Source organism: Stenella coeruleoalba (assembly GCF_951394435.1).
Source record: "Stenella coeruleoalba genome assembly, contig: scaffold_37, whole genome shotgun sequence".
Lineage (NCBI taxonomy): Eukaryota > Metazoa > Chordata > Mammalia > Artiodactyla > Delphinidae > Stenella > Stenella coeruleoalba.
In genome coordinates this window covers 1,500,385-1,526,048 of record NW_027645927.1, presented here as the reverse complement: position 1 = coordinate 1,526,048, position 25,664 = coordinate 1,500,385, and the positions used below count along the sequence as shown (strand labels likewise).

General features: G+C 43.8%; 1 long non-coding RNA gene across 19 annotated transcripts in view; it reads left to right on the top strand.

The window, feature by feature from the left end:
* Positions 1-25,664, top strand: part of LOC307181459 — a 1,863,373-nt gene that overhangs the window by 1,381,519 nt on the left and 456,190 nt on the right. Inside the window, exon 4 of one of the 19 annotated variants that reach the window (XR_013826809.1) lies at positions 8,201-8,278. The exons of the other annotated variants lie outside the window; for them this stretch is intronic. This is a non-coding gene — a long non-coding RNA (uncharacterized lncRNA). The remainder of the gene's footprint in view (positions 1-8,200; positions 8,279-25,664) is intronic. 19 annotated transcript variants of the gene reach the window in all.

The window sequence follows — 25,664 nt, the reverse complement described above, 5'->3', positions numbered from 1 at the left end:
GTTTACATTCCGTGTATTAGTGATATCTTATGATGTTTCTTTTTCTGTGTGACTTATTTCAGTTAGAATCATCATACCTGAATCCACTCATTATGCTGCTACGGGCCTGATGACATAGATTTCATTGCTGAGTGATACTGCATTGTACGTAAGTACCACAAGTTCTTTATCCATTTTTCACTTTCTGTGATATTGAACTTGTACGGTAAACGAGGTTCTTGTAAACGGAGGCGTCCCAAACTTTGGGGTGGCTGTGTCTTTTTTTTGTTTATTTATTTTTTTTTTTTATTTTTCGGTACGCGGGCCTCTCACTGCTGTGGCCTCTCCCGTTGCGGAGCACAGGCTCCGGACGCGCAGGCTCAGCGGCCATGGTTCACGGGCCCAGCCGCTCCGCGGCATGTGGGACCTTCCCGGACCGGGGCACGAACCCGTGTTCCCTGCATCGGCAGGCAGACTCTCAACCACTGTGCCACCAGGGAAGCCCATGGCTGTGTCTTTTTGATTTTAATTTCCCTAAGCTATAGGACCATAAGTGGAAGTGCCCTAGGCTCTGTTGCTTTGTTTTTTAGATGTTTCAGGAAACAAAATACACTTCTCCTGAGTGTCTGTTGGCAATTTACATCCCGCCCATCAGCATAACAAGGCTCCCAGTTCTCCATGGCCTGTCCTGCCTTTCTGGATTTTACACTTTTTTCAGATGGCCCTTTTGACCGGGGGGAAGTGAGACTTCATTGTAGTGCAGATTTCCTTTGCAAGCTTGCTTGGTTGGCCAAAAAGGGCGTATGCGTTTTTTCCTGAATATATTCAGGAAAAAACGCATACGCCCTTTTTGGCCAAGTGCATCATTGTGGACGTTCTGCCTCTTTTCCTATGCTTTCAATGCAATTCCAGTCTACCTCCTGAAATCGGTTTCCTGCAATTCTGCCCCGCTTTCAAGTCCTCTTGGCAGCCTTACTTCAGTCTATTTTTGGACGATAGCTGTCATTTATAACTCTGCAGTTTTGTGAATTACAGCGCCCCTGAGCTCCTTTCTTCAACTCGCTTTCTTGTGAGCTGGCCGCAACACCGCAGGATGTCTTCAGGCCCTAATCTGGTTCTGGCACGGCACGCTGAGCCTTTGGTTAATTCCTCTTCCTGGTGGGAAATGAGAGTTAAATTTGCCCATCCAGACATCTCCAGCTAGCCTCTCATTGGTTCTCGCTATTCCTGTTCATCTTCCGCAGAAATTGCAAACTGGGCCAAACAGGAGGTTAAAGGGACTGACTCTCCAAGTCGGGAGAGTGTTAGTAAAGCGTCTGGAATGTTGCACCCGAGTACCAGCGTACGAAAACTGAGACATATTTGAACACGTCTCCCGATCACATGGTTGATCATACTCTAGGTTCCACATGCATGTTTTAGCTGAAGAAAGAATACCTTAATCCTGGGTAGTTGAAACCCGTGGAATGGGTACCATGCAATATGACTTCAAAGGGTCTTCATTTGCTCACGAACCTCTCCAATCCTATCACTGCTGCGTTTATGCCCCTGTACACATGCTTGATTCTCTTTCGGAGACATAGCAATCCATAGCTTTTAAGATACTTACTAGTCAGGTACATTCTTAGGCGTTTAATATGCGGTGTTGAGTCCATTTCGTTGAGCAAGGAGTAGCTCTTGTCTATTCCATATTTGGCTTAAGGAACTTTATCTGTGCTCATTTCAATCTCTGGTTTTATGCAGCACCCCAACTCACCTTTACCCTTAAGCAAGCATACGTTGGTTTTCTAAATTTGAGTCCCTGTTCTGTTCTGTAATTCAGTTCCTGTGTAGCCAAGTTTACATTCCGTGTATTACTGATATCTTATGATGTTTCTTTTTCTGTGTGACTTATTTCAGTTAGAATCATCATACCTGAATCCACTCATTGTGCTGCTAAGGCCCTGATGACACAGATTTCATTGCTGAGTGATATTGCTTTGTAAGTAAATACCACAACTTCTTTATCCATTTTTCACTTTGTGCGATGTTGAACTTGTACTGTAAACGAGGTTCTTGTAAACAGAGGCGTTGCAAATTTTGGGGTGGCTGTGTCTTTTTGATTTTAATTTCCCTAAGCTATAGGACCATAAGTGGCAGTGCCCTAGGCTCTGTTGCTTTGTTTCTTAGATGTTTCAGGAAACACCATACACTTCTCCCGAGTGGTTGTTGGCAATTTACATCCCGCCCATCAGCATAACAAGGCTCCCAGTTCTCCATGGCCTGTCCTGCCTTTCTGGATTTTACACTTTTTTCAGATGGCCCTTTTGACCGGGGGGAAGTGAGACTTCATTGTAGTGCAGATTTGCTTTGCAAGCTTGCTTGGTTGGCCAAAAAGGGCGTATGCGTTTTTTCCTGAATATATTCAGGAAAAAACGCATACGCCCTTTTTGGCCAAGTGCATCATTGTGGACGTTCTGCCTCTTTTCCTATGCTTTCAATGCAATTCCAGTCTACCTCCTGAAATCGGTTTCCTGCAATTCTGCCCCGCTTTCAAGTCCTCTTGGCAGCCTTACTTCAGTCTATTTTTGGACGATAGCTGTCATTTATAACTCTGCAGGTTTGTGAATTACAGTGCCCCTGAGCTCCTTTCTTCAACTCGCTTTCTTGTGACCTGGCCGCAACACCGCAGGATGGCTTCAGGCCCTAATCTGGTTCTGGCAGGGCACGCTTAGCCTTTGGTTAATTCCTCTTCCTGGTGGGAAATGAGAGTTAAATTTGCCCGTCCAGACACCTCCAGCTAGTCTCTCATTGGTTCTCACTATTCCTGTTCATCTTCCGCAGAAATTGCAAACTGGGCCAAACAGGAGGTTAAAGGGACTGACTCTCCAAGTCAGGAGAGTGTTAGTAAAACGTCTGGAATGTTGCACCCAAGTACCAGGGTACGAAAACTGAGACATATTTAAACACGTCTCCCGATCACATGGTTGATCATACTCTAGGTTCCACATGCATGTTTTAGCTGAAGGAAGAATACCTTAAACCTGGGTAGTTGAAACCCGTGGAATGGGTACCATGCAATATGACTTCAAAGGGTCTTCATTTGCTCACCGAACCTCTCCAATCCTATCACTGCTGCGTTTATGCCCCTGTACACATGCTTGATTCTCTTTCGGAGACATAGCAATCCATAGGTTTTAAGATACTTACTAGTCAGGTACATTCTTAGGCGTTTAATATGCGGTGTTGAGTCCATTTCATTGAGCAAGGAGTAGCTCTTGTCTATTCCATATTTGACTTAAGGAACTTTATCTGTGCTCATTTCAATCTCTGGTTTTATGCAGCACCCCAACTCACCTTTACCCTTAAGCAAGCATAAGTTGGTTTTCTAAATTTGAGACCCTGTTCTGTTCTGTAATTCAGTTCCTGTGTAGCCAAGTTTCCATTCCGTGTATTACTGATATCTTATGATGTTTCTTTTTCTGTGTGACTTATTTCAGTTAGAATCATCATACCTGAATCCACTCATTGTGCTGCTAAGGGCCTGATGACATAGATTTCATTGCTGAGTGATATTGCTTTGTAAGTGAATACCACAACTTCTTTATCCATTTTTCACTTTCTGCGATGTTGAACTTGTACTGTAAACGAGGTTCTTGTAAACAGAGCCGTTCCAAACTTTGGGGTGGCTGTGTCTTTTTGATTTTAATTTCCCTAAGCTATAGGACCATAAGTGGAAGTGCCCTAGGCTCTGTTGCTTTGTTTTTTAGATGTTTCAGGAAACACCATACACTTCTCCCAAGTGTCTGTTGGCAATTTACATCCCGCCCATCAGCATAACAAGGCTCCCAGTTCTCAATGGCCTGTCCTGCCTTTCTGGATTTTACACTTTTTTCAGATGGCCCTTTTGACCGGGGGGAAGTGAGACTTCATTGTAGTGCAGATTTCCTTTGCAAGCTTGCTTGGTTGGCCAAAAAGGGCGTATGCGTTTTTTCCTGAATATATTCAGGAAAAAACGCATACGCCCTTTTTGGCCAAGTGCATCATTGTGGACGTTCTGCCTCTTTTCCTATGCTTTCAATGCAATTCCAGTCTACCTCCTGAAATCGGTTTCCTGCAATTCTGCCCCACTTTCAAGTCCTCTTGGCAGCCTTACTTCAGTCTATTTTTGGACGATAGCTGTCATTTATAACTCTGCAGGTTTGTGAATTACAGTGCCCCTGAGCTCCTTTCTTCAACTCGCTTTCTTGTGACCTGGCCGCAACACCGCAGGATGGCTTCAGGCCCTAATCTGGTTCCGGCCCGGCATGCTGAGCCTTTGGTTAATTCCTCTTCCTGGTGGGAAATGAGAGTTAAATTTGCCCGTCCAGACACCTCCAGCTAGCCTCTCATTGGTTCTCGCTATTCCTGTTCATCTTCTGCAGAAATTGCAAACTGGGCCAAACAGGAGGTTAAAGGCGCTGACTCTCCAAGTGTGGAGAGTGTTAGTAAAGCGTCTGGAATGTTGCACCCGAGCACCAGGGGAGGAAAACTGAGACATATTTGAACACGTCTCCCGTTCACATGGTTGATCATACTTGGGTTCCACATGCATGTTTTAGCTGAAGGAAGAATACCTTAAACCTGGGTAGTTGAAACCCGTGGAATGGGTACCATGCAATATGACTTCAAACGGTCTTCATTTGCTCACCGAACCTCTCCAATCCTATCACTGCTGCGTTTATGCCCCTGTACACATGCTTGATTCTCTTTCGGAGACATAGCAATCCATAGGTTTTAAGATACTTACTAGTCAGGTACATTCTTAGGCGTTTAATATGCGGTGTTGAGTCCATTTCGTTGAGCAAGGAGTAGCTCTTGTCTATTCCATATTTGACTTAAGGAACTTTATCTGTGCTCATTTCAATCTCTGGTTTTATGCAGCACCCCAACTCACCTTTACCCTTAAGCAAGCATAAGTTGGTTTTCTAAATTTGAGACCCTGTTCTGTTCTGTAATTCAGTTCCTGTGTAGCCAAGTTTACATTCCGTGTATTACTGATATCTTATGATGTTTCTTTTTCTGTGTGACTTATTTCAGTTAGAATCATCATACCTGAATCCACTCATTGTGCTGCTAAGGGCCTGATGACATAGATTTCATTGCTGAGTGATATTGCTTTGTAAGTAAATACCACAACTTCTTTATCCATTTTTCACTTTCTGTGATGTTGAACTTGTACTGTAAACGAGGTTCTTGTAAACAGAGGCGTCCCAAACTTTGGGGTGGCTGTTTCTTTTGGATTTTAATTTCCCTAAGCTATAGGACCATAAGTGGCAGTGCCCTAGGCTCTGTTGCTTTGTTTTTTAGATGTTTCAGGAAACACCATACACTTCTCCCGAGTGTCTGTTGGCAATTTACATCCCGCCCATCAGCATAACAAGGCTCCCAGTTCTCCATGGCCTGTCCTGCCTTTCTGGATTTTACACTTTTTTCAGATGGCCCTTTTCACCGGGGGGAAGTGAGACTTCATTGTAGTGCAGATTTCCTTTGCAAGCTTGCTTGGTTGGCCAAAAAGGGCGTATGCGTTTTTTCCTGAATATATTCAGGAAAAAACGCATACGCCCTTTTTGGCCAAGTGCATCATTGTGGACGTTCTGCCTCTTTTCCTATGCTTTCAATGCAATTCCAGTCTACCTCCTGAAATCGGTTTCCTGCAATTCTGCCCCGCTTTCAAGTCCTCTTGGCAGCCTTACTTCAGTCTATTTTTGGACGATAGCTGTCATTTATAACTCTGCATGTTTGTGAATTACAGTGCCCCTGAGCTCCTTTCTTCAACTCGCTTTCTTGTGACCTGGCCGCAACACCGCAGGATGGCTTCAGGCCCTAATCTGGTTCCGGCCCGGCATGCTGAGCCTTTGGTTAATTCCTCTTCCTGGTGGGAAATGAGAGTTAAATTTGCCCGTCCAGACACCTCCAGCTATCCTCTCATTGGTTCTCGCTATTCCTGTTCATCTTCCGCAGAAATTGCAAACTGGGCCAAACAGGAGGTTAAAGGGACTGACTCTCCAAGTCGGGAGAGTGTTAGTAAAGCGTCTGGAATGTTGCACCCGAGTACCAGGGGAGGAAAACTGAGACATATTTGAACACGTCTCCCGATCACATGATTGATCATACTCTAGGCTCCACATGCATGTTTTAGCTGAAGGAAGAATACCTTAAACCTGGGTAGTTGAAACCCGTGGAATGGGTACCATGCAATATGACTTCAAAGGGTCTTCATTTGCTCACCGAACCTCTCCAATCCTATCACTGCTGCGTTTATGCCCCTGTACACATGCTTGTTTCTCTTTCGGAGACATAGCAATCCATAGGTTTTAAGATACTTATTAGTCAGGTACATTCTTAGGCGTTTAATATGGGGTGTTGAGTCCATTTCGTTGAGCAAGAAGTAGCTCTTGTCTATTCCATATTTGGCTTAAGGAACTTTATCTGTGCTCATTTCAATCTCTGGTTTTATGCAGCACCCCAACTCACCTTTCCCCTTAAGCAAGAATAAGTTGGTTTTCTAAATTTGAGACCCTGTTCTGTTCTGTAATTCAGTTCCTGTGTAGCCAAGTTTACATTCCGTGTATTACTGATATCTTATGATGTTTCGTTTTCTGTGTGACTTATTTCAGTTAGAATCATCATACCTGAATCCACTCATTGTGCTGCTAAGGGCCTGATGACACAGATTTCATTGCTGAGTGATATTGCTTTGTAAGTAAATACCACAACTTCTTTATCCATTTTTCACTTTCTGCGATGTTGAACTTGTACTGTAAACGAGGTTCTTGTAAACAGAGGCGTCCAAAACTTTGGGGTGGCTGTGTCTTTTTGATTTTAATTTCCCTAAGCTATAGGACCATAAGTGGAAGTGCCCTAGGCTCTGTTGCTTTGTTTTTTAGATGTTTCAGGAAACACCATACACTTCTGCCTAGTGTCTGTTGGCGATTTACATCCCGCCCATCAGCATAACAAGGCTCCCAGTTCTCCATGGCCTGTCCTGCCTTTCTGGATTTTACACTTTTTTCAGATGGCCCTTTGGACCGGGGGGAAGTGAGACTTCATTGTAGTGCAGATTTCCTTTGCAAGCTTGCTTGGTTGGCCAAAAAGGGCGTATGCGTTTTTTCCTGAATATATTCAGGAAAAAACGCATACGCCCTTTTTGGCCAAGTGCATCATTGTGGACGTTCTGCCTCTTTTCCTATGCTTTCAATGCAATTCCAGTCTACCTCCTGAAATCGGTTTCCTGCAATTCTGCCCCGCTTTCAAGTCCTCTTGGCAGCCTTACTTCAGTCTATTTTTGGACGATAGCTGTCATTTATAACTCTGCAGTTTTGTGAATTACAGCGCCCCTGAGCTCCTTTCTTCAACTCGCTTTCTTGTGAGCTGGCCGCAACACCGCAGGATGTCTTCAGGCCCTAATCTGGTTCTGGCACGGCACGCTGAGCCTTTGGTTAATTCCTCTTCCTGGTGGGAAATGAGAGTTAAATTTGCCCATCCAGACATCTCCAGCTAGCCTCTCATTGGTTCTCGCTATTCCTGTTCATCTTCCGCAGAAATTGCAAACTGGGCCAAACAGGAGGTTAAAGGGACTGACTCTCCAAGTCGGGAGAGTGTTAGTAAAGCGTCTGGAATGTTGCACCCGAGTACCAGCGTACGAAAACTGAGACATATTTGAACACGTCTCCCGATCACATGGTTGATCATACTCTAGGTTCCACATGCATGTTTTAGCTGAAGAAAGAATACCTTAATCCTGGGTAGTTGAAACCCGTGGAATGGGTACCATGCAATATGACTTCAAAGGGTCTTCATTTGCTCAAGAACCTCTCCAATCCTATCACTGCTGCGTTTATGCCCCTGTACACATGCTTGATTCTCTTTCGGAGACATAGCAATCCATAGCTTTTAAGATACTTACTAGTCAGGTACATTCTTAGGCGTTTAATATGCGGTGTTGAGTCCATTTCGTTGAGCAAGGAGTAGCTCTTGTCTATTCCATATTTGGCTTAAGGAACTTTATCTGTGCTCATTTCAATCTCTGGTTTTATGCAGCACCCCAACTCACCTTTACCCTTAAGCAAGCATAAGTTGGTTTTCTAAATTTGAGTCCCTGTTCTGTTCTGTAATTCAGTTCCTGTGTAGCCAAGTTTACATTCCGTGTATTACTGATATCTTATGATGTTTCTTTTTCTGTGTGACTTATTTCAGTTAGAATCATCATACCTGAATCCACTCATTGTGCTGCTAAGGCCCTGATGACACAGATTTCATTGCTGAGTTATATTGCTTTGTAAGTAAATACCACAACTTCTTTATCCATTTTTCACTTTGTGCGATGTTGAACTTGTACTGTAAACGAGGTTCTTGTAAACAGAGGCGTTGCAAATTTTGGGGTGGCTGTGTCTTTTTGATTTTAATTTCCCTAAGCTATAGGACCATAAGTGGCAGTGCCCTAGGCTCTGTTGCTTTGTTTCTTAGATGTTTCAGGAAACACCATACACTTCTCCCGAGTGGTTGTTGGCAATTTACATCCCGCCCATCAGCATAACAAGGCTCCCAGTTCTCCATGGCCTGTCCTGCCTTTCTGGATTTTACACTTTTTTCAGATGGCCCTTTTGACCGGGGGGAAGTGAGACTTCATTTTAGTGCAGATTTGCTTTGCAAGCTTGCTTGGTTGGCCAAAAAGGGCGTATGCGTTTTTTCCTGAATATATTCAGGAAAAAACGCATACGCCCTTTTTGGCCAAGTGCATCATTGTGGACGTTCTGCCTCTTTTCCTATGCTTTCAATGCAATTCCAGTCTACCTCCTGAAATCGGTTTCCTGCAATTCTGCCCCGCTTTCAAGTCCTCTTGGCAGCCTTACTTCAGTCTATTTTTGGACGATAGCTGTCATTTATAACTCTGCAGGTTTGTGAATTACAGTGCCCCTGAGCTCCTTTCTTCAACTCGCTTTCTTGTGACCTGGCCGCAACACCGCAGGATGGCTTCAGGCCCTAATCTGGTTCTGGCAGGGCACGCTGAGCCTTTGGTTAATTCCTCTTCCTGGTGGGAAATGAGAGTTAAATTTGCCCGTCCAGACACCTCCAGCTAGTCTCTCATTGGTTCTCACTATTCCTGTTCATCTTCCGCAGAAATTGCAAACTGGGCCAAACAGGAGGTTAAAGGGACTGACTCTCCAAGTCAGGAGAGTGTTAGTAAAACGTCTGGAATGTTGCACCCAAGTACCAGGGTACGAAAACTGAGACATATTTGAACACGTCTCCCGATCACATGGTTGATCATACTCTAGGTTCCACATGCATGTTTTAGCTGAAGGAAGAATACCTTAAACCTGGGTAGTTGAAACCCGTGGAATGGGTACCATGCAATATGACTTCAAAGTGTCTTCATTTGCTCACCGAACCTCTCCAATCCTATCACTGCTGCGTTTATGCCCCTGTACACATGCTTGATTCTCTTTCGGAGACATAGCAATCCATAGGTTTTAAGATACTTACTAGTCAGGTACATTCTTAGGCGTTTAATATGCGGTGTTGAGTCCATTTCATTGAGCAAGGAGTAGCTCTTGTCTATTCCATATTTGACTTAAGGAACTTTATCTGTGCTCATTTCAATCTCTGGTTTTATGCAGCACCCCAACTCACCTTTACCCTTAAGCAAGCATAAGTTGGTTTTCTAAATTTGAGACCCTGTTCTGTTCTGTAATTCAGTTCCTGTGTAGCCAAGTTTACATTCCGTGTATTACTGATATCTTATGATGTTTCTTTTTCTGTGTGACTTATTTCAGTTAGAATCATCATACCTGAATCCACTCATTGTGCTGCTAAGGGCCTGATGACATAGATTTCATTGCTGAGTGATATTGCTTTGTAAGTGAATACCACAACTTCTTTATCCATTTTTCACTTTCTGCGATGTTGAACTTGTACTGTAAACGAGGTTCTTGTAAACAGAGCCGTTCCAAACTTTGGGGTGGCTGTGTCTTTTTGATTTTAATTTCCCTAAGCTATAGGACCATAAGTGGAAGTGCCCTAGGCTCTGTTGCTTTGTTTTTTAGATGTTTCAGGAAACACCATACACTTCTCCCAAGTGTCTGTTGGCAATTTACATCCCGCCCATCAGCATAACAAGGCTCCCAGTTCTCAATGGCCTGTCCTGCCTTTCTGGATTTTACACTTTTTTCAGATGGCCCTTTTGACCGGGGGGAAGTGAGACTTCATTGTAGTGCAGATTTCCTTTGCAAGCTTGCTTGGTTGGCCAAAAAGGGCGTATGCGTTTTTTCCTGAATATATTCAGGAAAAAACGCATACGCCCTTTTTGGCCAAGTGCATCATTGTGGACGTTCTGCCTCTTTTCCTATGCTTTCAATGCAATTCCAGTCTACCTCCTGAAATCGGTTTCCTGCAATTCTGCCCCACTTTCAAGTCCTCTTGGCAGCCTTACTTCAGTCTACTTTTGGACGATAGCTGTCATTTATAACTCTGCAGGTTTGTGAATTACAGTGCCCCTGAGCTCCTTTCTTCAACTCGCTTTCTTGTGACCTGGCCGCAGCACCGCAGGATGGCTTCAGGCCCTAATCTGGTTCCGGCCCGGCATGCTGAGCCTTTGGTTAATTCCTCTTCCTGGTGGGAAATGAGAGTTAAATTTGCCCGTCCAGACACCTCCAGCTAGCCTCTCATTGGTTCTCGCTATTCCTGTTCATCTTCTGCAGAAATTGCAAACTGGGCCAAACAGGAGGTTAAAGGCGCTGACTCTCCAAGTGTGGAGAGTGTTAGTAAAGCGTCTGGAATGTTGCACCCGAGCACCAGGGGAGGAAAACTGAGACATATTTGAACACGTCTCCCGTTCACATGGTTGATCATACTTGGGTTCCACATGCATGTTTTAGCTGAAGGAAGAATACCTTAAACCTGGGTAGTTGAAACCCGTGGAATGGGTACCATGCAATATGACTTCAAACGGTCTTCATTTGCTCACCGAACCTCTCCAATCCTATCACTGCTGCGTTTATGCCCCTGTACACATGCTTGATTCTCTTTCGGAGACATAGCAATCCATAGGTTTTAAGATACTTACTAGTCAGGTACATTCTTAGGCGTTTAATATGCGGTGTTGAGTCCATTTCGTTGAGCAAGGAGTAGCTCTTGTCTATTCCATATTTGACTTAAGGAACTTTATCTGTGCTCATTTCAATCTCTGGTTTTATGCAGCACCCCAACTCACCTTTACCCTTAAGCAAGCATAAGTTGGTTTTCTAAATTTGAGAACCTGTTCTGTTCTGTAATTCAGTTCCTGTGTAGCCAAGTTTACATTCCGTGTATTACTGATATCTTATGATGTTTCGTTTTCTGTGTGACTTATTTCAGTTAGAATCATCATACCTGAATCCACTCATTGTGCTGCTAAGGGCCTGATGACACAGATTTCATTGCTGAGTGATATTGCTTTGTAAGTAAATACCACAACTTCTTTATCCATTTTTCACTTTCTGCGATGTTGAACTTGTACTGTAAACGAGGTTCTTGTAAACAGAGGCGTCCAAAACTTTGGGGTGGCTGTGTCTTTTTGATTTTAATTTCCCTAAGCTATAGGACCATAAGTGGAAGTGCCCTAGGCTCTGTTGCTTTGTTTTTTAGATGTTTCAGGAAACACCATACACTTCTGCCTAGTGTCTGTTGGCGATTTACATCCCGCCCATCAGCATAACAAGGCTCCCAGTTCTCCATGGCCTGTCCTGCCTTTCTGGATTTTACACTTTTTTCAGATGGCCCTTTGGACCGGGGGGAAGTGAGACTTCATTGTAGTGCAGATTTCCTTTGCAAGCTTGCTTGGTTGGCCAAAAAGGGCGTATGCGTTTTTTCCTGAATATATTCAGGAAAAAACGCATACGCCCTTTTTGGCCAAGTGCATCATTGTGGACGTTCTGCCTCTTTTCCTATGCTTTCAATGCAATTCCAGTCTACCTCCTGAAATCGGTTTCCTGCAATTCTGCCCCGCTTTCAAGTCCTCTTGGCAGCCTTACTTCAGTCTATTTTTGGACGATAGCTGTCATTTATAACTCTGCAGTTTTGTGAATTACAGCGCCCCTGAGCTCCTTTCTTCAACTCGCTTTCTTGTGAGCTGGCCGCAACACCGCAGGATGTCTTCAGGCCCTAATCTGGTTCTGGCACGGCACGCTGAGCCTTTGGTTAATTCCTCTTCCTGGTGGGAAATGAGAGTTAAATTTGCCCATCCAGACATCTCCAGCTAGCCTCTCATTGGTTCTCGCTATTCCTGTTCATCTTCCGCAGAAATTGCAAACTGGGCCAAACAGGAGGTTAAAGGGACTGACTCTCCAAGTCGGGAGAGTGTTAGTAAAGCGTCTGGAATGTTGCACCCGAGTACCAGCGTACGAAAACTGAGACATATTTGAACACGTCTCCCGATCACATGGTTGATCATACTCTAGGTTCCACATGCATGTTTTAGCTGAAGAAAGAATACCTTAATCCTGGGTAGTTGAAACCCGTGGAATGGGTACCATGCAATATGACTTCAAAGGGTCTTCATTTGCTCAAGAACCTCTCCAATCCTATCACTGCTGCGTTTATGCCCCTGTACACATGCTTGATTCTCTTTCGGAGACATAGCAATCCATAGCTTTTAAGATACTTACTAGTCAGGTACATTCTTAGGCGTTTAATATGCAGTGTTGAGTCCATTTCGTTGAGCAAGGAGTAGCTCTTGTCTATTCCATATTTGGCTTAAGGAACTTTATCTGTGCTCATTTCAATCTCTGGTTTTATGCAGCACCCCAACTCACCTTTACCCTTAAGCAAGCATAAGTTGGTTTTCTAAATTTGAGTCCCTGTTCTGTTCTGTAATTCAGTTCCTGTGTAGCCAAGTTTACATTCCGTGTATTACTGATATCTTATGATGTTTCTTTTTCTGTGTGACTTATTTCAGTTAGAATCATCATACCTGAATCCACTCATTGTGCTGCTAAGGCCCTGATGACACAGATTTCATTGCTGAGTGATATTGCTTTGTAAGTAAATACCACAACTTCTTTATCCATTTTTCACTTTGTGCGATGTTGAACTTGTACTGTAAACGAGGTTCTTGTAAACAGAGGCGTTGCAAATTTTGGGGTGGCTGTGTCTTTTTGATTTTAATTTCCCTAAGCTATAGGACCATAAGTGGCAGTGCCCTAGGCTCTGTTGCTTTGTTTCTTAGATGTTTCAGGAAACACCATACACTTCTCCCGAGTGGTTGTTGGCAATTTACATCCCGCCCATCAGCATAACAAGGCTCCCAGTTCTCCATGGCCTGTCCTGCCTTTCTGGATTTTACACTTTTTTCAGATGGCCCTTTTGACCGGGGGGAAGTGAGACTTCATTTTAGTGCAGATTTGCTTTGCAAGCTTGCTTGGTTGGCCAAAAAGGGCGTATGCGTTTTTTCCTGAATATATTCAGGAAAAAACGCATACGCCCTTTTTGGCCAAGTGCATCATTGTGGACGTTCTGCCTCTTTTCCTATGCTTTCAATGCAATTCCAGTCTACCTCCTGAAATCGGTTTCCTGCAATTCTGCCCCGCTTTCAAGTCCTCTTGGAAGCCTTACTTCAGTCTATTTTTGGACGATAGCTGTCATTTATAACTCTGCAGGTTTGTGAATTACAGTGCCCCTGAGCTCCTTTCTTCAACTCGCTTTCTTGTGACCTGGCCGCAACACCGCAGGATGGCTTCAGGCCCTAATCTGGTTCTGGCAGGGCACGCTGAGCCTTTGGTTAATTCCTCTTCCTGGTGGGAAATGAGAGTTAAATTTGCCCGTCCAGACACCTCCAGCTAGTCTCTCATTGGTTCTCACTATTCCTGTTCATCTTCCGCAGAAATTGCAAACTGGGCCAAACAGGAGGTTAAAGGGACTGACTCTCCAAGTCAGGAGAGTGTTAGTAAAACGTCTGGAATGTTGCACCCAAGTACCAGGGTACGAAAACTGAGACATATTTGAACACGTCTCCCGATCACATGGTTGATCATACTCTAGGTTCCACATGCATGTTTTAGCTGAAGGAAGAATACCTTAAACCTGGGTAGTTGAAACCCGTGGAATGGGTACCATGCAATATGACTTCAAAGGGTCTTCATTTGCTCACCGAACCTCTCCAATCCTATCACTGCTGCGTTTATGCCCCTGTACACATGCTTGATTCTCTTTTGGAGACATAGCAATCCATAGGTTTTAAGATACTTACTAGTCAGGTACATTCTTAGGCGTTTAATATGCGGTGTTGAGTCCATTTCATTGAGCAAGGAGTAGCTCTTGTCTATTCCATATTTGACTTAAGGAACTTTATCTGTGCTCATTTCAATCTCTGGTTTTATGCAGCACCCCAACTCACCTTTACCCTTAAGCAAGCATAAGTTGGTTTTCTAAATTTGAGACCCTGTTCTGTTCTGTAATTCAGTTCCTGTGTAGCCAAGTTTACATTCCGTGTATTACTGATATCTTATGATGTTTCTTTTTCTGTGTGACTTATTTCAGTTAGAATCATCATACCTGAATCCACTCATTGTGCTGCTAAGGGCCTGATGACATAGATTTCATTGCTGAGTGATATTGCTTTGTAAGTGAATACCACAACTTCTTTATCCATTTTTCACTTTCTGCGATGTTGAACTTGTACTGTAAACGAGGTTCTTGTAAACAGAGCCGTTCCAAACTTTGGGGTGGCTGTGTCTTTTTGATTTTAATTTCCCTAAGCTATAGGACCATAAGTGGAAGTGCCCTAGGCTCTGTTGCTTTGTTTTTTAGATGTTTCAGGAAACACCATACACTTCTCCCAAGTGTCTGTTGGCAATTTACATCCCGCCCATCAGCATAACAAGGCTCCCAGTTCTCAATGGCCTGTCCTGCCTTTCTGGATTTTACACTTTTTTCAGATGGCCCTTTTGACCGGGGGGAAGTGAGACTTCATTGTAGTGCAGATTTCCTTTGCAAGCTTGCTTGGTTGGCCAAAAAGGGCGTATGCGTTTTTTCCTGAATATATTCAGGAAAAAACGCATACGCCCTTTTTGGCCAAGTGCATCATTGTGGACGTTCTGCCTCTTTTCCTATGCTTTCAATGCAATTCCAGTCTACCTCCTGAAATCGGTTTCCTGCAATTCTGCCCCACTTTCAAGTCCTCTTGGCAGCCTTACTTCAGTCTACTTTTGGACGATAGCTGTCATTTATAACTCTGCAGGTTTGTGAATTACAGTGCCCCTGAGCTCCTTTCTTCAACTCGCTTTCTTGTGACCTGGCCGCAACACCGCAGGATGGCTTCAGGCCCTAATCTGGTTCCGGCCCGGCATGCTGAGCCTTTGGTTAATTCCTCTTCCTGGTGGGAAATGAGAGTTAAATTTGCCCGTCCAGACACCTCCAGCTAGCCTCTCATTGGTTCTCGCTATTCCTGTTCATCTTCTGCAGAAATTGCAAACTGGGCCAAACAGGAGGTTAAAGGCGCTGACTCTCCAAGTGTGGAGAGTGTTAGTAAAGCGTCTGGAATGTTGCACCCGAGCACCAGGGGAGGAAAACTGAGACATATTTGAACACGTCTCCCGTTCACATGGTTGATCATACTTGGGTTCCACATGCATGTTTTAGCTGAAGGAAGAATACCTTAAACCTGGGTAGTTGAAACCCGTGGAATGGGTACCATGCAATATGACTTCAAACGGTCTTCATTTGCTCACCGAACCTCTCCAATCCTATCACTGCTGCGTTTATGCCCCTGTACACATGCTTGATTCTCTTTCGGAGACATAGCAATCCATAGGTTTTAAGATACTTACTAGTCAGGTACATTCTTAGGCGTTTAATATGCGGTGTTGAGTCCATTTCGTTGAGCAAGGAGTAGCTCTTGTCTATTCCATATTTGACTTAAGGAACTTTATCTGTGCTCATTTCAATCTCTGGTTTTATGCAGCACCCCAACTCACCTTTACCCTTAAGCAAGCATAAGTTGGTTTTCTAAATTTGAGACCCTGTTCTGTTCTGTAATTCAGTTCCTGTGTAGCCAAGTTTCCATTCCGTGTATTACTGATATCTTATGATGTTTCTTTTTCTGTGTGACTTATTTCAGTTAGAATCATCATACCTGAATCCACTCATTGTGCTGCTAAGGGCCTGATGACATAGATTTCATTGCTGAGTGTTATTGCTTTGTAAGTAAATACCACAACTTCTTTATCCATTTTTCACTTTCTGTGATGTTGAACTTGTACTGTAAACGAGGTTCTTGTAAACAGAGGCGTCCCAAACTTTGGGGTGGCTGTTTCTTTTGGATTTTAATTTCCCTAAGCTATAGGACCATAAGTGGCAGTGCCCTAGGCTCTGTTGCTTTGTTTTTTAGATGTTTCAGGAAACACCATACACTTCTCCCGAGTGTCTGTTGGCAATTTACATCCCGCCCATCAGCATAACAAGGCTCCCAGTTCTCCATGGCCTGTCCTGCCTTTCTGGATTTTACACTTTTTTCAGATGGCCCTTTTCACCGGGGGGAAGTGAGACTTCATTGTAGTGCAGATTTCCTTTGCAAGCTTGCTTGGTTGGCCAAAAAGGGCGTATGCGTTTTTTCCTGAATATATTCAGGAAAAAACGCATACGCCCTTTTTGGCCAAGTGCATCATTGTGGACGTTCTGCCTCTTTTCCTATGCTTTCAATGCAATTCCAGTCTACCTCCTGAAATCGGTTTCCTGCAATTCTGCCCCGCTTTCAAGTCCTCTTGGCAGCCTTACTTCAGTCTATTTTTGGACGATAGCTGTCATTTATAACTCTGCATGTTTGTGAATTACAGTGCCCCTGAGCTCCTTTCTTCAACTCGCTTTCTTGTGACCTGGCCGCAACACCGCAGGATGGCTTCAGGCCCTAATCTGGTTCCGGCCCGGCATGCTGAGCCTTTGGTTAATTCCTCTTCCTGGTGGGAAATGAGAGTTAAATTTGCCCGTCCAGACACCTCCAGCTATCCTCTCATTGGTTCTCGCTATTCCTGTTCATCTTCCGCAGAAATTGCAAACTGGGCCAAACAGGAGGTTAAAGGGACTGACTCTCCAAGTCGGGAGAGTGTTAGTAAAGCGTCTGGAATGTTGCACCCGAGTACCAGGGGAGGAAAACTGAGACATATTTGAACACGTCTCCCGATCACATGATTGATCATTCTCTAGGTTCCACATGCATGTTTTAGCTGAAGGAAGAATACCTTAAACCTGGGTAGTTGAAACCCGTGGAATGGGTACCATGCAATATGACTTCAAAGGGTCTTCATTTGCTCACCGAACCTCTCCAATCCTATCACTGCTGCGTTTATGCCCTTGTACACATGCTTGTTTCTCTTTCGGAGACATAGCAATCCATAGGTTTTAAGATACTTACTAGTCAGGTACATTCTTAGGCGTTTAATATGGGGTGTTGAGTCCATTTCGTTGAGCAAGGAGTAGCTCTTGTCTATTCCATATTTGGCTTAAGGAACTTTATCTGTGCTCATTTCAATCTCTGGTTTTATGCAGCACCCCAACTCACCTTTCCCCTTAAGCAAGCATAAGTTGGTTTTCTAAATTTGAGACCCTGTTCTGTTCTGTAATTCAGTTCCTGTGTAGCCAAGTTTACATTCCGTGTATTACTGATATCTTATGATGTTTCGTTTTCTGTGTGACTTATTTCAGTTAGAATCATCATACCTGAATCCACTCATTGTGCTGCTAAGGGCCTGATGACACAGATTTCATTGCTGAGTGATATTGCTTTGTAAGTAAATACCACAACTTCTTTATCCATTTTTCACTTTCTGCGATGTTGAACTTGTACTGTAAACGAGGTTCTTGTAAACAGAGGCGTCCAAAACTTTGGGGTGGCTGTGTCTTTTTGATTTTAATTTCCCTAAGCTATAGGACCATAAGTGGAAGTGCCCTAGGTTCTGTTGCTTTGTTTTTTAGATGTTTCAGGAAACACCATACACTTCTGCCGAGTGTCTGTTGGCGATTTACATCCCGCCCATCAGCATAACAAGGCTCCCAGTTGTCCATGGCCTGTCCTGCCTTTCTGGATTTTACACTTTTTTCAGATGGCCCTTTTGACCGGGGGGAAGTGAGACTTCATTGTAGTGCAGATTTCCTTTGCAAGCTTGCTTGGTTGGCCAAAAAGGGCGTATGCGTTTTTTCCTGAATATATTCAGGAAAAAACGCATACGCCCTTTTTGGCCAAGTGCATCATTGTGGACGTTCTGCCTCTTTTCCTATGCTTTCAATGCAATTCCAGTCTACCTCCTGAAATCGGTTTCCTGCAATTCTGCCCCGCTTTCAAGTCCTCTTGGCAGCCTTACTTCAGTCTATTTTTGGGCGATAGCTGTCATTTATAACTCTGCAGGTTTGTGAATTACAGTGCCCCTGAGATCCTTTCTTCAACTCGCTTTCTTGTGAGCTGGCCGCAACACCGCAGGATGGCTTCAGGCCCTAATCTGGTTCTGGCCCGGCATGCTGAGCCTTTGGTTAATTCCTCTTCCTGGTGGGAAATGAGAGTTAAATTTGCCCGTCCAGACACCTCCAGCTATCCTCTCATTGGTTCTCGCTATTCCTGTTCATCTTCCGCAGATATTGCAAACTGGGCCAAACAGGAGGTTAAAGGGACTGACTCTCCAAGTCGGGAGAGTGTTAGTAAAGCGTCTGGAATGTTGCACCCGAGTACCAGGGGAGGAAAACTGAGACATATTTGAACACGTCTCCCGATCACATGATTGATCATTCTCTAGGTTCCACATGCATGTTTTAGCTGAAGGAAGAATACCTTAAACCTGGGTAGTTGAAACCCGTGGAATGGGTACCATGCAATATGACTTCAAAGGGTCTTCATTTGCTCACCGAATCTCTCCAATCCTATCACTGCTGCGTTTATGACCCTTGTACACACGCTTGATTCTCTTTTGGAGACATAGCAATCCTTAGGTTTTAAGATACTTACTAGTCAGGTATATTCTTAGGCGTTTAATATGGGGTGTGGAGTCCATTTCGTTGAGCAAGGAGTAGCTCTTGTCTATTCCATATTTGGCTTAAGGAACTTTATCTGTGCTCATTTCAATCTCTGATTTTATGCAGCACCCCAACTCACCTTTCCACTTAAGCAAGCATAAGTTGGTTTTCTAAATTTGAGACCCTGTTCTGTTTTGTAATTCAGTTCCTCTGTAGCAAAGTTTAAATTCCATGTATTAGTGATATTTTTTGATGTTTCTTTTTCTGTGTGACTTATTTCAGTTAGAATCACCATACCCGAATCCACTCATTATGCTGCTACGGGCCTGGTGACATAGATTTCATTGCTGAGTGATATTGCTTTGTACATGAGTACCACAACTTCTTTATCCATTTTTCACTTTCTGTGATATTGAACTTGTAAGGTAAACGAGGTTCTTGTAAACAGAGGCGTCCTAAACTTTGGGGTGGCTGTGTCTTTTTTATTTTAATTTCCCTAAGCTATAGGACCATAAGTGGAAGTGCCCTAGGCTCTGTTGCTTTGTTTTTTAGATGTTTCAGGAAACACCATACACTTCTCCCGAGTGTCTGTTGGCAATTTACATCCCGCCCATCAGCATAACAAGGCTCCCAGTTCTCCATGTCCTGTCCTGCCTTTCTGGATTTTACACTTTTTTCAGATGGCCCTTTTGACCAGGGAGAAGTGAGACTTCATTGTAGTGCAGATTTCCTTTGCAAGCTTGCTTGGTTGTCCAAAAAGGGCGTATGCGTTTTTTCCTGAATATATTCAGGAAAAAACGCATACGCCCTTTATGGCCAAGTGCATCATTGTGGACGTTCTGCCTCTTTTCATATGCTTTCAATGCAATTCCAGTCTACCTCCTGAAATCGGTTTCCTGCAATTCTGCCCCGCTTTCAAGTCCTCTTGGCAGCCTTACTTCAGTCTATTTTTGGACGATAGCTGTCATTTATAACTCTGCAGGTTTGTGAATTACAGTGCCCCTGAGCTCCTTTCTTCAACTCGCTTTCTTTTGAGCTGGCCGCAACACCGCAGGATGGCTTCAGGCCCTAATCTGGTTCCGGTACGGCACGCTGAGCCTTTGGTTATTTCCTCTTCCTGGTGGGAAATGAGAGTTAAATTTGCCCGTCCAGACACCTCCAGCTAGCCTCTCATTGGTTCTCGCTATTCCTGTTCATCTTCCGCAGAAATTGCAAACTGGGCCAAACAGGAGGTTAAAGAGACTGACTCTCCAAGTGGGGAGAGTGTTAGTAAAGCGTCTGGAATGCTGCACCCGAGTACCAGGGGAGGAAAACTGAGACATATTTGAACACGTCTCCCGATCACATGGTTGATCATACTCTAGGTTCCACATGCATGTTTTAGCTGAAGGAAGAATACCTAAAATCTGCGTACTTGAAACCCGTGTAATGGGTACCATGCAATATGACTTCAAAGGGTCTTCATTTGCTCACTGAACCTCTCCAATCCTATCACTGCTGCGTTTCTGCCCCTGTACACATGCTTGATTCTCTTTCGGAGACATAGCAATCTATAGGTTTTCAGATACTTACTAGTCAGGTACATTCTTAGGCGTTTAATATGCGGTGTTGAGTCCATTTCGTTGAGCAAGGAATAGCTCTTGTCTATTCCATATTTGGCTTAAGGAACTTTGTGCTCATTTCAATATCTGGTTTTATGCAGCACCCCAACTCACCTTTACCCTTAAGCAAGCATAAGTTGGTTTTCTAAATTTGAGACCCTGTTCTGTTCTGTAATTCAGTTCCTGTGTAGCCAAGTTCACATTCCGTGTATTACTGATATCTTATGATGTTTCTTTTTCTGTGTGACTTATTTCAGTTAGAATCATCATACCTGAATCCACTCATTGTGCTGCTAAGGGCCTGATGACACAGATTTCATTGCTGAGTGATATTGCTTTGTAAGTAAATACCACAACTTCTTTATCCATTTTTCACTTTCTGCGATGTTGAACTTGTACTGTAAACGAGGTTCTTGTAAACAGAGGCGTCCCAAACTTTGGGGTGGCTGTGTCTTTTTGATTTTAATTTCCCTAAGCTATAGGACCATAAGTGGAAGTGCCCTAGGTTCTGTTGCTTTGTTTTTTAGATGTTTCAGGAAACACCATACACTTCTCCGGAGTCGCTGTTGGCAATTTACATCCCGCCCATCAGCATAACAAGGCTCCTAGTTCTCCATGTCCTGTCCTGCCTTTCTGGATTTTACACTTTTTTCAGATGGCCCTTTTGACCGGGGGGAAGTGAGACTTCATTGTAGTGCAGATTTCCTTTGCAAGCTTGCTTGGTTGGCCAAAAAGGGCGTATGCGTTTTTTCCTGAATATATTCAGGAAAAAACGCATACGCCCTTTTTGGCCAAGTGCATCATTGTGGACGTTCTGCCTCTTTTCCTATGCTTTCAATGCAATTCCAGTCTACCTCCTGAAATCGGTTTCCTGCAATTCTGCCCCGCTTTCAAGTCCTCTTGGCAGCCTTACTTCAGTCTATTTTTGGACGATAGCTGTCATTTATAACTCTGCAGGTTTGTGAATTACAGTGCCCCTGAGCTCCTTTCTTCAACTCGCTTTCTTTTGAGCTGGCCGCAACACCGCAGGATGGCTTCAGGCCCTAATCTGGTTCCGGTACGGCACGCTGAGCCTTTGGTTATTTCTTCTTACTGGTGGGAAATGAGAGTTAAATTTGCCCGTCCAGACACCTCCAGCTAGCCTCTCATTGGTTCTCGCTATTCCTGTTCATCTTCCGCAGAAATTGCAAACTGGGCCAAACAGGAGGTTAAAGGCGCTGACTCTCCAAGTGGGGAGAGTGTTAGTAAAGCGTCTGGAATGTTGCACCCGAGTACCAGGGGCGGAAAACTGAGACATATTTGAACACGTCTCCCGATCACATGGTTGATCATACTCTGGGTTCCACATGCATGTTTTAGCTGAAGGAGGAATACCTAAAATCTGGGTAATTGAAACCCGTGGAATGGGTACCATGCAATATGACTTCAAAGGGTCTTCATTTGCTCACCGAACCTCTCCAATCCTATCACTGCTGCGTTTATGCCCCTGTACACATGCTTGATTCTCTTTCGGAGGCATAGCAGTCCATAGGTTTTAAGATACTTACTAGTCAGGTACATTCTTAGGCGTTTAATATGCGGTGTTGAGTCCATTTCGTTGAGCAAGGAGTAGCTCTTGTCTATTCCATATTTGGCTTAAGGAACTTTATCTGTGCTCATTTCAATCTCTGGTTTTATGCAGCACCCCAACTCACCTTTCCCCTTAAGCAAGCATAAGTTGGTTTTCTAAATTTGAGACCCTGTTCTGTTCTATAATTCAGTTCCTGTGTAGCCAAGTTTACATTCCGTGTATTACTGATATCTTATGATGTTTCTTTTTCTGTGTGACTTATTTCAGTTAGATTCATCGTACCTGAATCCACTCATTGTGCTGCTAAGGGCCTGATGACACAGATTTCATTGCTGAGTGATATTGCTTTGTAAGTAAATACCACAACTTCTTTATCCATTTTTCATTTTCTGCGATGTTGAACTTGTACTGTAAAAGAGGTTCTTGTAAACAGAGCCGTTCGAAACTTTGGGGTGGCTGTGTCTTTTTGATTTTAAATTCCCTAAGCTATAGGACCATAAGTGGAAGTGCTCTAGGCTGTGTTGTTTCGTTTTTTAGATGTTTCAGGAAACACCATACACTTCTCCCCAGGGTTTGTTGGCAATTTACATCCCGCCCATCAGCATAACAAGGCTCCCAGTTCTCCATGGCCTGTCCTGCCTTTCTGGATTTTATACTTTTTTCAGATGGCCCTTTTGACCGGGGGGAAGTGAGACTTCATTGTAGTGAAGATTTCCTTTGCAAGCTTGCTTGGTTGGCCAAAAAGGGCGTATGCGTTTTTTCCTGAATATATTCAGGAAAAAACGCATACGCCCTTTTTGGCCAAGTGCATCATTGTGGACGTTCTGCCTCTTTTCCTATGCTTTCAATGCAATTCCAGTCTACCTCCTGAAATCGGTTTCCTGCAATTCTGCCCCGCTTTCAAGTCCTCTTGGCAGCCTTACTTCAGTCTATTTTTGGACGATAGCTGTCATTTATAACTCTGCAGGTTTGTGAATTACAGTGCCCCTGAGCTCCTTTCTTCAACTCGCTTTCTTTTGAGCTGGCCGCAACACCGCAGGATGGCTTCAGGCCCTAATCTGGTTCCGGTACGGCACGCTGAGCCTTTGGTTATTTCCTCTTCCTGTTGGGAAATGAGAGTTAAATTTGTCCGTCCAGACACCTCCAGCTAGTCTCTCATTGGTTCTCGCTATTCCTGTTCATCTTCCGCAGAAATTGCAAACTGGGCCAAACAGGAGGTTAAAGGCGCTGACTTTCCAAGTGGGGAGAGTGTTAGTAAAGCGTCTGGAATGTTGCACCCGAGTACCAGGGTACGAAAACTGAGACATATTTGAACACGTCTCCCGATCACATGGTTGATCATACTCTAGGTTCCACATGCATGTTTTAGCTGAAGGAAGAATACCTTAAACCTGGGTAGTTGAAACCCGTGGAATGGGTACCATGCAATATGACTTCAAAGGGTCTTCATTTGCTCACCGAACCTCTCCAATCCTATCACTGCTGCGTTTATGCCCCTGTACACATGCTTGATTCTCTTTTGGAGACATAGCAATCCATAGGTTTTAAGATACTTACAAGTCAGGTACATTCTTAGGCGTTTAATATGCGGTGTTGAGTCCATTTCGTTGAGCAAGGAGTAGCTCTTGTCTATTCCATATTTGGCTTAAGGAACTTTATCTGTGCTCATTTCAATCTCTGGTTTTATGCAGCACCCCAACTCACCTTTACCCTTAAGCAAGCATAAGTTGTTTTTCTAAATTTGAGTCCCTGTTGTGTTCTGTAATTCAGTTCCTGTGTAGCCAAGTTTACATTCCGTGTATTACTGATATCTTATGATGTTTCTTTTTCTGTGTGACTTACTTTAGTTAGAATCATCATACCTGATTCCACTCATTGTGCTGCTAAGGGCCTGATGACACAGATTTCATTGCTGAGTGATATTGCTTTGTAAGTAAATACCACAACTTCTTTATCCATTTTTCACTTTCTGCGATGTTGAACTTGTACTGTAAACGAGGTTCTTGTAAACAGAGCCGTTCCAAACTTTGGGGTGGCTGTGTCTTTTTGATTTTAATTTCCCTAAGCTATAGGACCATAAGTGGAAGTGCCCTAGGTTCTGTTGCTTTGTTTTTTAGATGTTTCAGGAAGCACCATACACTTCTCCCGAGTGGTTGTTGGCAATTTACATCCCGCCCATCAGCATAACAAGGCTCCCAGTTCTCCATGGCCTGTCCTTCCTTTCTGGATTTTACACTTTTTTCAGATGGCCCTTTTGACCGGGAGGAAGTGAGACTTCATTGTAGTGCAGATTTCTTTGCAAGCTTGCTTGGTTGGCCAAAAAGGGCGTATGCGTTTTTTCCTGAATATATTCAGGAAAAAACGCATACGCCCTTTTTGGCCAAGTGCATCATTGTGGACGTTCTGCCTCTTTTCCTATGCTTTCAATGCAATTCCACTCTACCTCCTGAAATCGGTTTCCTGCAATTCTGCCCCGCTTTCAAGTCCTCTTGGCAGCCTTACTTCAGTCTATTTTTGGACGATAGCTGTCATTTATAACTCTGCAGGTTTGTGAATTACAGTGCCCCTGAGCTCCTTTCTTCAACTCGCTTTCTTTTGAGCTGGCCGCAACACCGCAGGATGGCTTCAGGCCCTAATCTGGTTGCGGCCCGGCATGCTGAGCCTTTGGTTAATTCCTCTTCCTGGTGGGAAATGAGAGTTAAATTTGCCCGTCCAGACACCTCCAGCTAGCCTCTCATTGGTTCTCGCTATTCCTGTTCATCTTCCACAGAAATTGCAAACTGGGCCAAACAGGAGGTTAAAGGCGCTGACTCTCCAAGTGGGGAGAGTGTTAGTAAAGCGTCTGGAATGTTGCACCCGAGTACCAGGGTACGAAAACTGAGACATATTTGAACACGTCTCCCGATCACATGGTTGATCATACTTGGGTTCCACATGCATGTTTTAGCTGAAGGAAGAATACCTTAAACCTGGAGAGTTGAGACCCGTGTAATGGGTACCATGCAATATGACTTCAAAGGGTCTTCATTTGCTCACCGAACCTCTCCAATCCTATCACTGCTGCGTTTATGCCCCTGTACACATGCTTGATTCTCTTTCGGAGACATAGCAATCCATAGGTTTTAAGATACTTACTAGTCAGGTACATTCTTAGGCGTTTAATATGCGGTGTTGAGTCCATTTCGTTGAGCAAGGAGTAGCTCTTGTCTATTCCATATTTGGCTTAAGGAACTTTATCTGTGCTCATTTCAATCTCTGGTTTTATGCAGCACCCCAACTCACCTTTCCCCTTAAGCAAGCATAAGTTGGTTTTCTAAATTTGAGACCCTGTTCTGTTCTGTAATTCAGTTCCTGTGTAGCCAAGTTTACATTCCGTGTATTACTGATATCTTATGATGTTTCTTTTTCTGTGTGACTTATTTCAGTTAGAATCATCATACCTGAATCCACTCATTGTGCTGCTAAGGGCCTGATGACACAGATTTCATTGCTGAGTGATATTGCTTTGTAAGTAAATACCA